The sequence below is a fragment of the Chelonoidis abingdonii genome, chromosome 2 (genome assembly GCF_003597395.2).
Source record: "Chelonoidis abingdonii isolate Lonesome George chromosome 2, CheloAbing_2.0, whole genome shotgun sequence".
NCBI classification, from domain to species: domain Eukaryota; kingdom Metazoa; phylum Chordata; order Testudines; family Testudinidae; genus Chelonoidis; species Chelonoidis abingdonii.
In genome coordinates, this window is record NC_133770.1 from 149,027,366 (window position 1) to 149,043,928 (window position 16,563).

Sequence of the window (16,563 nt, forward strand, 5' to 3'; positions counted from 1 at the left end):
AATACATGGCAGAAATAATATGTCAGTTACAAAGGAAGTATTGACATTTTATTCCCGTCTTGTATTTCAATGATGCAAATCCTGTATTTGTGTACTCAGCAACATCAGTGAAAGCAATGGGTAAAGTTGAAAAATACAATTTGAAAGAAAGGAGGAAAGAACATATAATTATAGTGTCTATTACGTTATGCAGTACTTTCTCTTTTACTGCATTCTGTGCCTGCTCTTGTGCCTGCTCAGACCTGCTTTGCAGTATAATGACTTCCAATTTTTCCATTCTCACCTTGCACATTATGTAATGCATAATTTGATAATTTTGGTTGTCTGCATAAACGTGAAAATCACCCTTACTACCTAGAGTTGAAAGTCATACTATATTGCATATCTCTGGAAAGATAATTTTCCTACTTTTGCATTAAGATTGTGGACTAATCCTATGCTTTCAAGCAGCTAAATGCAAATTCTTAGGAGGTGAGAGTTGTATCATATGTCAAAGGAAAGGTAAATTTTCCTACAGTTGAATTAAGGTCACCAACTTCATATATGACCTCACTGTCACATTAACTGGAGTCCTCAAATGTGTCCTAACCTGTGAAATACAGGCTGTTGATGACTGGAAGGCACAGAATACCTTCTGAATTAGAGTGAAGGGGAGTGATGCCTGCCACTGAGAGAGCTTGTATTTCACACAAGTTATTTCTGGCACCCCAGAAAGACATTTCTGCTTATTAAGAGTAACTTGAAATTGAGGACGACACCAGCACACTTACATCCGACAGGCATCTTGCTATTGAGTCATGACACCATGCACTATATTACTAAAGTATGCCACCTCTTTCACAATACTTGGCACCAAGGAGAACACGATTATCTGGATATAAGTAAGCATCAAGCGTAGCACAAAGTGAATCCAGGTTAGAGAGAGAATGGCGATGGGATTGCCTAATGGCTTTGGTCAACCTTGATTGCAGAAGGAAGGTAACCTTTTAGTATTGCCCTTTGAGGCTGTCGCCATTGAAATAGCCATGAACTCCTCTACTGAGGTGATGGGCTATTCATCAAGGATAATTGATTTGCCCCTTATAGCGCAAGGAATAGTCCAATACCCTGTGGAAAACTGTCATCTATGTGACCTTTTGATCCCTATTTGATCAGCCAGTCTTACAATGCAGTTTGGCCAATCTTTTCCATAGCAGATAATATATATTTAGGTTTGTGCTGTCATCAAGCTCACCTTTAGTTTTAATGCTTAAGGTTATTCGGCTTAGTGGCATCTCCATAGATGATATTCTGGCTACTGAGTAGGCTTCAAAAGTGGTTATGTTTGACTCTATACATCATATTTTGTGTAGAAATATTATTAACTCAAATAAGTCTTCCATAAGGTAAGATTAAACAATATTTAAAGTATATTTAGTGATAAACAGTTTTATATGTATTTTTAATTTCACTGTAACTAGAGTTGGTAAGGAATTATCCACTGGAATAATTTTCCAATGGAAAATGCAGTTTCCACAAAATCAAATTTCTCCATGAGAACATTTTGATTTTGCCAAACATTTTCAATTTTTCCTTCTGGAAAATTCAAATGAAATATTTCATTTTGGGTCAGTTCCACCCAAATCAGAATATTTCTTTTTTAAACTTATCTGAAACATTTCATTTCAAACCAATTCATCAAAAAATTAAACTGCATTATCTTGTTGAGGTACATTGCCTTATCTCTCCTATGGGCTGGCCTCCCTGCAGGACTACATCTCCCCATAAGACAATGTACTGAGTTCCCTCTGTGGTCATCATGAAAGTCATATGATTCTGGATGCATTATAGAACTGATAGTTTGGCCCGGGAAATGAGGGATCAGGCTCCTGAATTACATCTCCCATAAAGCAGAACACCATAATTAGCAAAAGCAGTTTAATGTTGAAATAACTTGAAATAAAGGTTTTTTGGCCATTTCAACTAACTGAAAAAAAAAATCTATTTTGGGAATGCTGAAATGTTCAATTTCAATTGAAAATGTTGAAATGAAACTTTTTTTCAAGTTTTTAGAATAGAATTTTTTGAATGACTTGTTTCTTGAAAAATTTTGAAATTTCAACTTTTCAGCTTGATTTGGGACAAGAACAAATGTTACAATGTTGGAACTTCCCACAAAATGGAAATTTGAATTTTGCCCAGCTTGTATTGTAATGGAGTAGTTTTCTGGCTGATGAGAGAATATTTCTTGGCACATACCCTAGGCAACTCTGAAATTGTATGGCTCCTCGTACAGGAAGGACCACTTGCTCTGAAAATAATTCTGAGAAGAAGTCAGGGGTATGTCTGTATGTTCGTGCCCCTCGGAGAAAGTTAATGTGCATGTACAAACAACATCAGAAATATGAGGCAAACTGCCCTATATGCTCTTCCAACAATTAGCAGACCAAGCTCTTTTGTGTGATGAACCTGTGCCTGCTGTCTTTTTTTTTTTTTTTTTAAAAAGAAAAAAACAAAATCAAATCAAAACAAAAAAACCCACAAAACAAAAAACAGTCCACAAGGTCATTTGTAACAGTGGCAAGGTCATTTAACAGTATTGTTATAAACAAGAGACATTATTAAATTATTTTTTCACAGTAATTATTTAAAAATCTGAAATGCAAATGACAAAACCAAAGGGAAAACAATGAGGATCATCACAAAGAGAGCAAGGGTTTGAGAGAGTTTTGTGTCGTCTTCATCTTTGTTTTAAAATAAAACAAGACAAAATACATGATAATCCTTTTTCAAAAAGGGAGAATTATTTAAAAGCTTTGCTTTTCTAACAACTGTAGTTCCTTTAACTATCGTTTTAAGTCCAGAGTTTTAAAGCATTTTTTCCCTTCAGTGATGTGTATCATTATGATGATTCACATCCTTCGGTTTTCATCTTGATGAGTACATCCTCCATATTTGTTAATATATTGAAGATTTATTTTTTCCTTTTGTTTTATAAAGAAGAGGTCTCTTTCTATGCTATTTATGCTCAATCAGTCTGGAAAGTTCTTACATAACAAGTCATGCCTACTCCAACAATCTATATTTCTTAGTGTTATCTTGGGTGAGTCTTGATGTTTACTGATCTTCAACTCTTTCAGAACTATTAGAATTTCTTTTTTTCTTGTGTCTAATGTGAGTGGTGCACAGCAAAAGGCCATTTTGACTGCCTAGCAGGGGGAAAGGCATTGTAGTTAAGACAGTTATTTTGCAATTATATTAGTATAAAGGGAAGAAGAAAGAAAATGATCACTTCTGGTGAACCTTTTTAAAGTATGAATATAAAATACATGTTTAGGAGGAGGTGTGTGTGTGTGTGTGTGTGTGTGTGTGAATATTATGAGAATAAACCTCTAGCCCTCTTGTTTGAGTGCCAGCACAGTGCTTATTACAAAGGGAGGAATATTTTTTCCTTTCTAATTTGTAAAATATAACACTGGTTTTTGAATTGCTATTGAGGATTACTGAAGATCAACGTGATATATAAATATTTGCATTTTATAATTGTTTCTACAGAAAAAAGATAGGGAACAGTGTATCCCAATGAGGAATTGTTTGGGATTTTTGGTTTAGTTTGTTTGTTGTTTCTTGTGGGGTTTTTTTGTTGTTGTTGTTTTTTTTGAGGAGAATTTGAACTAAAATTATGCTGGACAGTGAAAACACCCTAGAGTCTCTTCATATGTGCCTTTGAGGAACAGTCATTCCCAACATAAGTTTAGTGAACAGTTTAACCCTGTGTGCAGGTTTGGTCTTGTAATACGCTGAATACCCTTAACTTCCATTGAAACTATTGGAAGTTGAGAGTACTCTGTACTTCCTGGGGTTGTTCAGCACCTGACAGAGTTTATGAATCCAGGTATTTAATTTCATTTTAGCTATTAATTGTCAAGTCAACTTGTAAGGCGTGCAGGGGTGGGACTGACTTAAATGCCACTTGCCTTATATATGAGTTATAAACCTTAGACATTGCATGAAAATTCCCAAGCATAGTAGCTGTAGAGATACAGATTTTTGTGTGGTGTCTGATCTGGAATCTGATGCTTACTGGCTCGTAAAGGTTATCTATCTGAGAAATGAATCCATGTGATGCTGCCCAGTTCTGAGGTGTTTTACAACATGAAATGGACCAGAGGGCTAGGTTAGGTCAGGGCTGTCAGTGTTTTGTGCCAGGGAGGAGTAAGGATCTATAGAGCTAGATAGAGACTGTTCAGCTGTCTTGCTTCCCCGGCATTTGTGGAAGTGTTACTCTGCTTCATGCCAGGAATCATCAGGCACAGGTGTTCACTGCAGTAGCAGTGACTGGAAGTTGGGACTTCCTGGAATAGATCCAGGGCAGTTCTGTATTGAAGAAGCTGGCCTGCTTTGAGTGCAGGTGGGTGGAGTGCAGGTGGATTAGTTTTTAAACTAGTCTCCCATCCCTTACGTTAGAAACCCTGGATAGCAGGCTTTTCATCTGTAAGACTGATGTAAAAAGTTATTTTAAGCACATCATGTTGTTTTTATTGCATAGTTAATTCTGCTTGTTGGTACCTGTCAGTAAATATTAACCCTTTTAGTCTTCTTATTTGAATATTAATTTCATTTACACATTAATTGTTCTCTCAAAATCTTTATGGTATTAGCAAAGAGTAAGTCCAGAATAGTAAGTCCAGAGTGTTGATCCATAACCTGCAAGTGACCTGTATTCAGGAATTTCTTATGATTGAGTATTGGACCATAATCCATCATGATGGGCACCTCCAAGTCTATGGGAAAATAGATGTTTATGAAAGAGACCCCCCCCAAACTACCAAAAGTGTCTAAGTTATAGGCAGGATTTCTTGATTAGTAAGGAACTATTGTTGTTGCAGAAGTTTTCTTTAATAATGAAATGGGGATGCATTAAAAGATGTTTTTGGGAACTGCCAGTTTGCCCACTGTTAGGAATAGTGACCAAGTTAGAATTCCCTTTTTGCTTTTCAATCATGTAATATAGTTACCATAAGGGAAATTCCATAAGCAGTGAGGTAAATGAAAACATTAAAACATAACATGGCAAAATCAATCACAGGACAGTGTTTTCCATCCACATTTGGTATATCTATTTCTCTATTTTGTATATTATGGTACTAATCTCTGATTAATAATCTTTGATGAAATAATTCCATTTGAGCCTGTTATTTGACAGTCTCAAATCATTATTAAATTCAGGCACACAGCATGCTGTATGAGCAACCGAAAGGGTCGTGCTGTGCCACTAGGAAGACTAATCAGGACTCATTCTATTTCAAGTTCCTAGACTGATTCATTGCTTGCTGATGGTATGTATTACCAAGTAAAGCAACATCGACAAAATATCTAACAGCAAGGTCGCTAGGAGGTGTGAGTGGCTATACTATACTCACAGGCCTCTGAACCCTGCACTATTAGATACATGGTAATTAAGGCATCTGGCTCCAAATGTAAAGTGATTTAAAGAGTAGTCTTTAATAAAACCCTTTCACAAGCTGGCACATTTGCCAACAAGCTAGCTAAACCAGTGTGAGTGTACATGGGGATTGGTACAGGTCCAAAGTGGTTTAAGTTAAACTTCTCTTTGTAGATCAGGCTTCTAATTTTCCTGTAAAATATGTGGCAGGTACATAATATATGCTGGTGTTATAAAGATTCCATTAGCTCTGCTTTAGGATGACCTGCATAATTTGCTTGTGACTTTGACACTCATGAGTAATGCAGTCATCCCAGACTCCTGCTGCTAAAACCTTTATACCACATCCCATCTTCATGTAATTTTTCTCTATTGCACTTACAGTACCACAGATTTGATAGATTCTAATGGGATTCCCTGTTGTAGGGATATTCCTTATCTTCACAACCCATACAATTTTGCTGAAAGGTAGTAATGTTGGAATATGATCTTTTGCTGAGGTGTGCATGGTGCAGCCAAGTTTGGGGGACCTGGGGAATACAGGCATAAAGGTGGTTACAAGTCGCTTTTGAATCTCTCTCTGCCCTGGAGCCACCATGTGCTCCATCTAGATCCCTGGAGTAAATTAAAGCAGCCTGAGAACTACTGTAACTTCCACTGTCTGCTCTCAATCCCAAGGAACCGTTCTGGGAATCAAGAATCCCCACAGAATTGAGAGAACTTGGCAACTTTATATGTCCCAAGGATCCCAGTTGAAGTGATTCACAACTAGAAGACAACCCAAACTGGTGGTGTGTTCTATAATTAAAGTCACCAAGTCAGTAACAAATGTGAACTCATGGATCATGGTAACAGTCTTACATGGAGTCACAGACAGCCCCCATAGGCTCTCCTGTTTATCCTGCCACCCAGTCAAACTGGACTTAGTGTTAAATGGCATTTAATAGAGTCTAAACCAGGAGTAGGCAATCTATGGCACACGTGCCAAAGGTGGCACACAAGCTGATTTTTCAGTGGCACTCACACTGCCCAGGTGCTGGCCACTGGTTCGGGGGGCTCTGCATTTTAATTTAATTTTAAATGAAGCTTCTTAAACATTTTAAAAACCTTATTTACTTTACACACAACAATTAGTTTAGTTATATATTATAAACTTATAGGAAGAGACCTTCTAAAAATGTTAAAATGTATGACTGGCATGCAAAACCTTAAATTAGAGTGAATAAATGAAGAGTCGGCACACTACTTCTGAAAAGTTGCTGACCCTGGTCTAAATACATTCTTATAAGCCTAATACCTATTTTGAGGAAAAATAACATACAGGTGAACTGCTCTGGTCCCCAGCTATAAGTCTGTCAAGTCTGAGCTAATGCCTGCAGTCTTGGGAACAATTGACACCAACATCATAGCTGCCCCATTGGAGGTCTGGGTGTGGCCCTTTTAAAGTGCAGGCATTGTGGAAGAGGATATGTGAAGAGAACCTGCTTTTGGGAGTGCATAAACAGGCATGTTATCCCCCTTTTTCCCACTGTCAGCCTGTGCACTTCCAGCTATGACACTATTCTCATGGAACCAAATTTTGACAGCATCTATTCCACAAACAGCTTTAAATATACTTTGGCATGCTGCTTGAAGAGAATAGTATAGCCAGTAGTAAAACATTCATGTGTGGATTATCCCAGATTATTATGTCTAACCAATGCTTTAAATTATGGGAGAAATTCCAAAAAAAGTAGCAACAGGCCATATTTGATGTTGAGTGTGTGTGCCACTCTCATTTTCAGCAGGATTCTCTTTTGTTATAATTCATAAAAATAAATCTGAGGGCAGAAATTTCTCTAATAATTGTAAATAGTTTTGAATGTATTGAAATATCCATGGCATAGCACAGTATACCAAGCTTTAGAAGCACTTTCAATTACATAATTAATACATGCCACTTTATTTATAAAAAAAAATTGTCTCATTTGGAGGTTAAACAACAAAGCGGATTAGCTACAATCAGTGTACCTACAGTGTCTGTCTTTTTAGACTCATCCTTAAAAAAACCAAAAATATTTACTGATCAGTAAGAAGTGTAAAAATCTCTCATTCTATCCCAAGTTAGTCTCGATATTTTACTACTTATGAAATAAAGACATACACATGAACTTTAGACTTTGGAGTTTAACTATATCTGAGCTATAGATAAAAAAATAGAAGTTTTACCAGAAGAAAGTAAATTCCAAAAGATAAGAGAAATTAGGGTTCAGATGGAAGCAAATAATATATATATATATTTTTCTTGAAGGGACAGAACCTTCAGTGGTTTTCCCACTTTAGAAATTTTGCTCCTTGCTGACAGTTGGACTATAACTATATTTCATAAACCATAAAGCTCCCAAGTTGCTGGAAATAAATTGATTTTGTGAAAATACGCGATACACAGGTTTTCAATATGGGTCCTGAATAGCCTGTCCCTAAAGTAGTTATTTCCATTTACACCCCTGACCTGCTGGTGTCTTTGGTGGCAATGTAGTTTTTCATGTACTTCAAAAGCCACAGATCTGTTTCTATCCCTCTTAATTTAATATAAACTGCACATGCTTCTATCAGTAAAGACTTTCATTTTTATACTACTTCGATTTCATGACACCAATGGTTCTATATTTCATAGCATAGGGAGCAGAATGAAATTACACTGCTCTCAGACTTCAGAAATATCTGGTTTATGTGATTCAGGACCTCCACACAAAGAAGAGGTCAGTCTCAATATTTCCATAAATGGCTCTTTCTGAAGGAGTCTATATGATAAGTCTGACAAAGTGCATGATTTGTTTTGTGTATGTTAGGGTGTGGAGTAGAGCATAATATTTCCCCCCTCTTCTGCAAGCTATGTGACAGTGGTACAATGCAATTTGATAATCAAATATACAATTAAAGATAGAAGAATAATATTATGGTTTTGACATTACTGAAGTGAGGCAGCTCTAAGTAAGAGTTGCCAAATCATCTTGAAATCCACCCTCTTACATCTTCCTGTTGCAGCCTCTCTCAAGGGGAATTCAGCCTCTTAATAATCATGGGTATGATTCTGCTCTGTTACATAAGTATTACTAAGAGCAGCAATTGGCCTCGTGTATATGTTGCAATAACTCACCACTACTATACTTAATCTGAGTTAGACTCTAGCCACTGAAATGTACAGTATCTTAATTTGATGGGACTTTCACCTAAGAAATTAATATTTGGATTTAGTATTTTAAAACCATTTCTTCATTATGTACTTTGGGGTAAAGTTATACCCAAGGTTTCCTATTGTAATCAGTTCACTATAAGATAGTTGTTCCCATTGTTTCAGTGCATAAATACTTAGATTTTCTGCACCTGCTCCAGCTCCTCCAACTTCTATTTTTAATTGTCTTATTAGCTGCCTCTTTTGCTAAGTAGATCTGCTGCTGTATGATATTTATGTACAGTGACCAAAATTAAGTCATAGGAATAGATTGCACAATACTACAGTGCTTCCCCTCACCCCATCCCCATATATGTTAAGACATTACTCTGAAAAAAACGATCCATATGACCTCTTCTGGCTACTTGTGTTTATAAACAATAGAGGGTGAGTTTCTGTCAGTGGAAATAGTTAAAAGTATAATAGATAAAGACAGTTTGTCCAAACAATATTAGTTTATTACAGTATCAACAACACATGTTTAAAAGAGTCATTAGTCGTTTTTGGCTGTGAGGCTGCAATAACGGCAATAATAATGATGATGATGGCTTGTTACTTGTATAGAATGATCACCTCTGGTACATTGACAGAGAACACATAATCACAGCTCATGCAGGCTCTTAGACAGTACTGCTGTCAAATTGAATGAAAGAAAAGCTCAAATTTCTGAAAAAACACGTCTGGTCTGGCTTGGTGATCAGTATCATGAGTGAATCCATAAAGTATTTCAGCTCCTTTTCTTTGTGCAGGCCAGCAGAAGATAGGGCAGAGAGGCAAATGGCATCTCATATAGGAATCTCTTGTAGTGGTGTATGTAGGTTTGCCAACTTTCTAATCGCACAAAATGGACCACCCTGGCCCTGGCCCTGCCCCCTTCTCTGCCTCTTCCCTGAGGCCCCGCTCCCACTCACTACATTCCCCCTCCATCAAAGGGTTGCTCTGCGTCACCCTCACTCGCTTTCACTGGGCTGGGGCAGAGGGATGGGGTGTGGGAGGGAGTAAGAGCTCTAACTGGGGGTTCAGACTCTGTGATGGGGCCATAAATTAGGGGTTTAGGGTATGGGGGGGTACAGGAGGTTAGTGTGAGGGTTCTGGCTGGGGGTGTGGGCTCTGGGGTGAGGCTGGCAATGAGGGGTTTGGGGCATAGAAGGGGGCTCCAGACTGGGGAGTGGGGCCAAGGGATTCAGAATGTGAGAAGGGGCTGTGGATTGAGTCGGGGTTGGGATGTGGGTGGGGATGGGCTCTGGGCTGGGAGGGTGGGGTTGGAGATGAGGAGTTTGTGGTCCAGGAGGGGGCTTTGGGTTTGAGGGGGCTCAGGGTTGGGGCAGGGAGCTGGGGCTTGGGGATGAGGCACAAGCTTACCCCAGGCAGCTCAGGGTTGGAGGCACAGCAGGGCTAAGGCAGGCTTCATACCTGTCCTGGCACCGCACTGCACCCTGGAAGGGGCTGGCAGGTGTGGCTCCAAGCAGGGAGGCCAGGAGGCTCTGCACGGTGCACTCACCTGCAGGGACTGCCCTCCCCCAGCTCCCATTGGACGTGGTTCCTGGTTAATGAGAGTGAGGAGCTGGTGCCTGGGGGAGGGAGGGGCAGCACGTGAAGCCCCATGGCTCCCCTACCTAAGAGCCGGATGTGCTGGCTGATTCCAGGGCACAGAGCGGTGCCAGGACAGGTAGGGACTAGCCTGCCTTAGATGTGCAGCACTGCTGACTGCACTTTCAACGGCCCGCTTGGCGGTGCTGACTGGAGCCACCAGGGTTCCTTTTCAACCAGTCATTCTGGCCAAAAAAGATGCTTGGCAACCCTAGGTGTATGCAGTAAAACTAATGGATTCCAGATAGAACTGCATCCAATCCACTATTGATGGGAATGTTGTAATGTACGGCCCTAGATTGAGGGGTAGGAATGTTAGAGGGTGGGTTCACAGGTCCTCCTGAGCACTGGGGCACCAAAGGGGGCTTGGATGACTCAGGTGTAAACAAACATCAAAAATAGAGAAATAAAAGCAGATGCTACATCTGAGATTTTCTGAGTATGCATAGTAAGCCAAGAAAAGGAAGAAGGAAAAAAAAAAAGAAACCACTGGCCATGAGTGAAGTCTGTTTCCTGGGCAGTTATTTCATTTTGGGTTGCAATACCAATCAAGTCTTGTTTGCTCCCTCAAGATGAAAGCTGAAATAATCCCTTATAAAATTATTTCTGTTTAACTGTTGTGGCAAATTGCCGGTACTGTTCTGCTGGGTCTCATGCTTTCTTTTCTTTGTGCAGGGCAGCAGAGAATAGGGCAGAGAGGCAAAATGCATTCATATAGGAAATCTCTTGTAGTGGTGTATTTAGGTATTGCCACTTTCTAATCGTCACAAAAAATGGACCATCCTGGCCCAGGCCCTGCTCCCCACTTCTCTGTCTCTCTTCCCTGAGGCCCACCGCTGACGCACTCACACCTACATTCCCCCTCCATCAAAGGGTTGCTCTGCGTCCCCTCACTACGCTTTCATGGGCTTGGGGGCAGAGTGGATGGGGTGGGGAGGGAAAGAGCTTCGTAACTGGGGGTTGTAGACCTGGGTGTGATGGGGCACATAATTAGGGTGGTTAGGGTATGGGGGAGTACGGAGGTTTGTGTTGGGGTTCTGGCTGGGTGGGGGCTCTGGGTCGGCTGTGCAATGAGGTTATGGGGCATAGAAGGGGGCTCAGACTGGGTGAGTGGGGCCAAGGATTTCGAAAGTGAGAAAGGGGCTGTGATTGAAGTCGGGGTTGAGATTGGGTGGGGATGGGCTCTGGGCTGACCGGGTTACCGCCACGGATCTGTTATATTGTTATGGGGTTAGATGAGGAGTTTGTGGTCCAGCGAGGGGGCTATTGGGTTTGAGGGGGCTCAGGGTTGGGGCAGGGATGTGGGAGCCTTGGGGATAGGAGACAAGCTACCCAGGCAGCTCAGGGTTGGAGACAGCAGGCTAAGGCAGGCTTCATAACCTGTCCTGGCACCGCACTGCAGCCTGGGAAGGGGCTTGGAGGTGTGGCTCCAAAGCCAGGGAGGCCAGGAGGCTCTGGCACCGTGCACGCACCTGCAGGGGGACGCCCTCCCCCAGCTCCCAATGGACTTGGTTCCTGGTTAATGAGAGTGAGGACTGGTTGCGCTGGGGGAGGGAGGGCAGCAACGTTAAGCCCATGCTCCCCTACCAACAGAGCCGTTGTGCCAGGTATGGTGTGTTGGCTGATTCCAGGCTACAGAGCGTGCCAGGACAGGTAGGTACTAGCCTGCCTTAGATGTGCAGCACTGCTGACAATGCATCTTTCAACCGGCCCGTTGGCGGTGCTGACTGGAGCCCACCAGGGTTTCCTTTTTCAACCAGTCATTCTGTGCGCCATCAATAAAGAGTTGGCAAACCCTAGGTGTATGCGTTAAAAACTAATGGATTCCGAATAGAACTGCAATCCCAATCACTATTAGTGGAATGTTGTAATGTACGGCCCTAGATTGAGGGTAGGATGTTAGAGGGTGGTCACAGGTCTCCTGAGCACTGGGTGCAACAAAGGGCGGCTTGATGACTTCAGTGTGAAACAAACTCTAAAAATAGAGAAATAAAAGCAGATTGCCTACATCTGAGAATTCTGAGTTATATGTCATAGTAAGCAGAAAAGAAGACGGAAGGAAAAAAAAAAGAAACCATTACTGGCCCATGATGTGAAGCTGTTCCTGGGCAGTATTTCATTTTGGGTGGCTAATACCACATCAAGTCTTGTTGCTCCCTACAAGATGAAGCTGAAATAATCCTATAAAATTATTTCTGTTTAACTGTTAGTGGCAAATTTAGTCCGTACTTGTTCTTGCTTGTGGTCCTGCCTTTCTCTTCTCTGGGGTAGGTTCAGGTGGCATTAGCTTGCCTCTGAACCAGTTCCGTTATCATTCCCTAGTGTCTTTGGAGGAGGAGTGGAGAGGAGGAGGAACCTGGGCCTCACCCTCTACTCCAGGTCCAACCCAGGGGCCTCTTGAGAGTTGTGATGCAACCACTTGACTAGCGGTTTCTTCCCCTGGGTTACTTCCCCTCATCAATACCCGTCAGCTTGTGAAGGGCTTCTCGCCTCTCTTCTATAACAAGCCTGGTGCCCCCATTACCCTTAGAGTTTCTGTTGGGGCATTTCCCAATCCACCGCAGCACTCCTCCAAACCTATTCATTTTCTCTCTGGACAAAACTCTTCCTCTTCTGCACATCTGCACTCTGCTCCATCCAACCTTTCCCTTCAACTACCACACCCTGCTGACTAACAGGGTTATTTTCATGACTGGAGTCAGGTGCTCTAACTGGAGTCAGGTGCTCTAGTTAATCTAAAGCAAACCTTCCTCCCTTGGCAGGGAATAAGGCCCCCTGCTAACACTCTTATGCTGCCCTCTGGCCATGCTGTATCACACTGTTTAGAGGCTGACACCGAGCTCAGGACACAGGCTCCCTTTCTCGGAGCAGGTGGTCACAACTTTGAGATTAAGGCAGAGAGTGCCTGCAACACCATGCTTGGTGTTATAAGTGCTTAATTCATTGAATTCAGTGGAGTTACACCAGTGGTAAAAATCAAAAACACATTAGGATTAGAGCCATCAAAGTGTTCACAAAGAAAACCCCAAAAACATGATACTCACCAGAACAACTGGAAACTTACGTTTGACAAAAGGTTCACTTTGGATTACAAACTGTTTGATCAAACGTGGGTCAAATGGGGGTTTGCAAGTAACCTGTTTTGCAGAGATGCTGATCTCAATTCCATTTGAGATAATTGGGAGCTGTTAGTACTGCACCTCTGAATATCAGGAATTTAGTTTTGTACACAAAAGGTGTAAATGGGTAGTTTGCAATGAGTTTTGAGTGAGATTCTGAGTTTATTTAACTTAAAACTTAACGTGTAGCAGGAAGCTATGAACCCAGGTGGACTAAAGTGACATGTTTACACAACCCTCTGTAAGGAGAAATGGATGGGCTTTGCACAGGTCTAGTCAGAGTCACATTAGCTATAAATATCCTCTATATATACATACATCACTAAATTGATAAGAGTGCCCATTATTTCTCACAAAAGTCTTTCCTCAATGGTCTTATACATATCCAGGAACAAACTACTCTGGCAGATAAGAAAGTGTCATAAATAAACAAATGGGAAAAGGAATATATGATAAACAAGCTGCAAAAAAGACCAAGGTGAGAGACAAGGATGAAAGGGAGTATTCACCATAAAATGGTGTGAGTAAAAGAGTGATGAGTTAAATGTGTCAGTATGAAGAGATTGCACTTCCTAAAGTATCTCTCAGAGATAAGGGCCCAATCTTGCTCCCATCATAGTGAATGGTAGTTTTGACAAGAACGGGATCAGGCCCTAAAGCTACGAACTTGCAGTCTGATCCATCTGACCAGACCCTTACAGCTGCAAAGATCCAACTACACAAACTTACAACTTCCAAGGCAAATGGTTAGTTGCAGCACTTCAAGCCAAAGTGGTTAACTAGCCCTAAGGTTCTTGGCTAGCACTGAGGATTTACACCTCTGCCACAGTCCCTATCCAGCACTGCTCCTGGACAGCAGCAGGCAAGCCTTCTTAACTGGCTTGCTGGGTCCTGGCCGTTGCTGGTTCCTCCTGAACCTTCTAGGCCGCTGGAGGACTGTCTTGTTGGTAGCTTAACTTGAGTGGGTTTTCCTTGAGCAGAGGGGTGTCAGGGCACTGATGCCTCCAGCTGGGGGCAGAAGAGGCCTGACAGACCCTGTCACATCATCTCTTTATACAGTATGTTCACATGATAGGTTCAGTGTTCTAGGCTCATGTTCTTACGATTTTTCATGGTAACAGTTAATGGTTATGCCTGGAATTTATCTAAGATATCACAAGTGTACCCTCCCTCCTGGGTAGAATCTTATAAATGAAATCACGTTTAATTATATTTGTTTAAAAATTCCTTCCCGACCCCAAACTGTATTCAATTAAAATTCCTTCCCAACCCCAAATATGGCGATCAGTTAAACCCTAAGCATGTGGGCAAGACTCATCTGCCAGTACCCAGGAAAGAATTCTCTGTAGTAACTCAGATCCTACTCCATCTAAAAACCCCTCACAGACCATTGGGTATATTTACCTGCTAATAATCAAGGTTGAATTAATTGCCAAAATTAGGCTATCCCATCATACCATCCCCTCCATAAAAGTATCAAGCTTAGTCTTGAAGTCAGCTATGTCTTTTGCCCCCACTACTCCCCTTAAAAGGCTGTTCCAGAATGTCACTCCTCTAATGGTTAGAAACCTTCGTCTAATTTCAAGTCTAAACATCCTAGTGTCCAGTTTATATCCATTTGTATCTTGTGTCCACTGGTACATAGCTTAAAAATTCAACTTCTCCCTGCAATAATCTTATCTCACTTAAGAAATAATATATTAATAGAGAAGCAAATCAATACTCTTCCTCAGCTTCTTTTTGGAGGCAAACAAGCCAGAGTTTTCAGTCTCCTTTCATTAAGACAGGTTTCTCCTTCGTCGCAGATCATCTAGTGCCTTCCTCTCGATACCTGTTCCAGTTTGTTCCATCCTTTTAAACATTGGCGACACCAGAACTGCACCAAGCATTCAGATGACGGTAACATCAACAGTTGCCTTGATATATCACGTACTAACCATCTCCTTATCATTTACGGGAATACTCCCTGATGCTCCTAAAACCGCATTAGCATTTTTTAAGGCCATATCACACTGCGGATCAAGTCCTACCCTGGAAGAATCAAAACCATACTCTAAGGATCTTCTCCTCCTCTGTTACTTCCAACTGATGTTTCCCCAATTTATAACCAGAATTCTTGTTGTTAATCCTTAAATGCATGACCTCGCACTTTTCACTGTTAAATTTCATCCTAAACTAAAAATGAAACAGTCAAGCCCATTGCATGTCTCCTTGTTTTGGGTCAAAACCATAATAATCCATTAGTTTTTATATTATTTTGAACTATATAATCCATATATATATATATCTTCTTTCAACCTCTAGTGAGAGGAAAAGAGTCACTCAGAATGGGCTTGGATTTATTGCAGAGGTTCGAGGGAAAAAAAACACAAAGCTTTTGCCAAACAAGGCGGAGTTTAGGGTTTGCAAAATACACAACCACACTATATCCCAGGAGAATTAACATGGTTTGAGGTTAGTAAGGGTCAAACATCTCTATTGGTAATTAAGGGCCGGTTTGAGGCTGGTCCTGCATGGTTGCAGAGGAGCGGAGGAAGAGTACAAGTTGTACGCTTCCCACTTTGAATACCTGGGTCGAGGCCAGATTAGCCTTCCTGGAAGGGAATCTAGCAGCCTGCTGCACTGACTGATGGACAACAGCTATTATGGACACAGGAAGTACATGCTGCTTTCTTTGTAAGTGCATAGCAGTAGCTGCTGCAGCACACACTCCAGCTCTCCTGGTGACCTTTTGTCTTCCTCTGTCACAATAACTTGAGGAGCTGCTGCCTATGTGCTGCACACGTTATCCTGTTTTAGTGTCCAATTGATCATAAAAAATCACTTGCTTTTCCTGCAGCAATAACAGGAAACTCTGCCACCTTGGAGATTTCCCTAGCTGCACGTGACACAGACCTACCTGGATTTTTATGATATATTGAGTTGTCTTTAATTTTTATTTCCACAGATAAAAATATTAACAGATTCTGCATCTTAAAAAACAAATGCAGGTTCCCACATTACCTTCCACTTAAGTGAGTGTTGGATAGGAGAACCCAGTATTTCTAAGTTGAGGAAGGGCTAAGAAAGGGTACAGTGCCAACCTCATGTGTACTCAGTTTCCCCTAGCACCAAAATAAATCCCTCTGTGTGTGCTTAATGGGACTTTGAATGCCAAGGATGAAGATGCAAGTGTGGGGGGGGGGGGGCTTGATTTATGCTGTATTTTCCTCCTC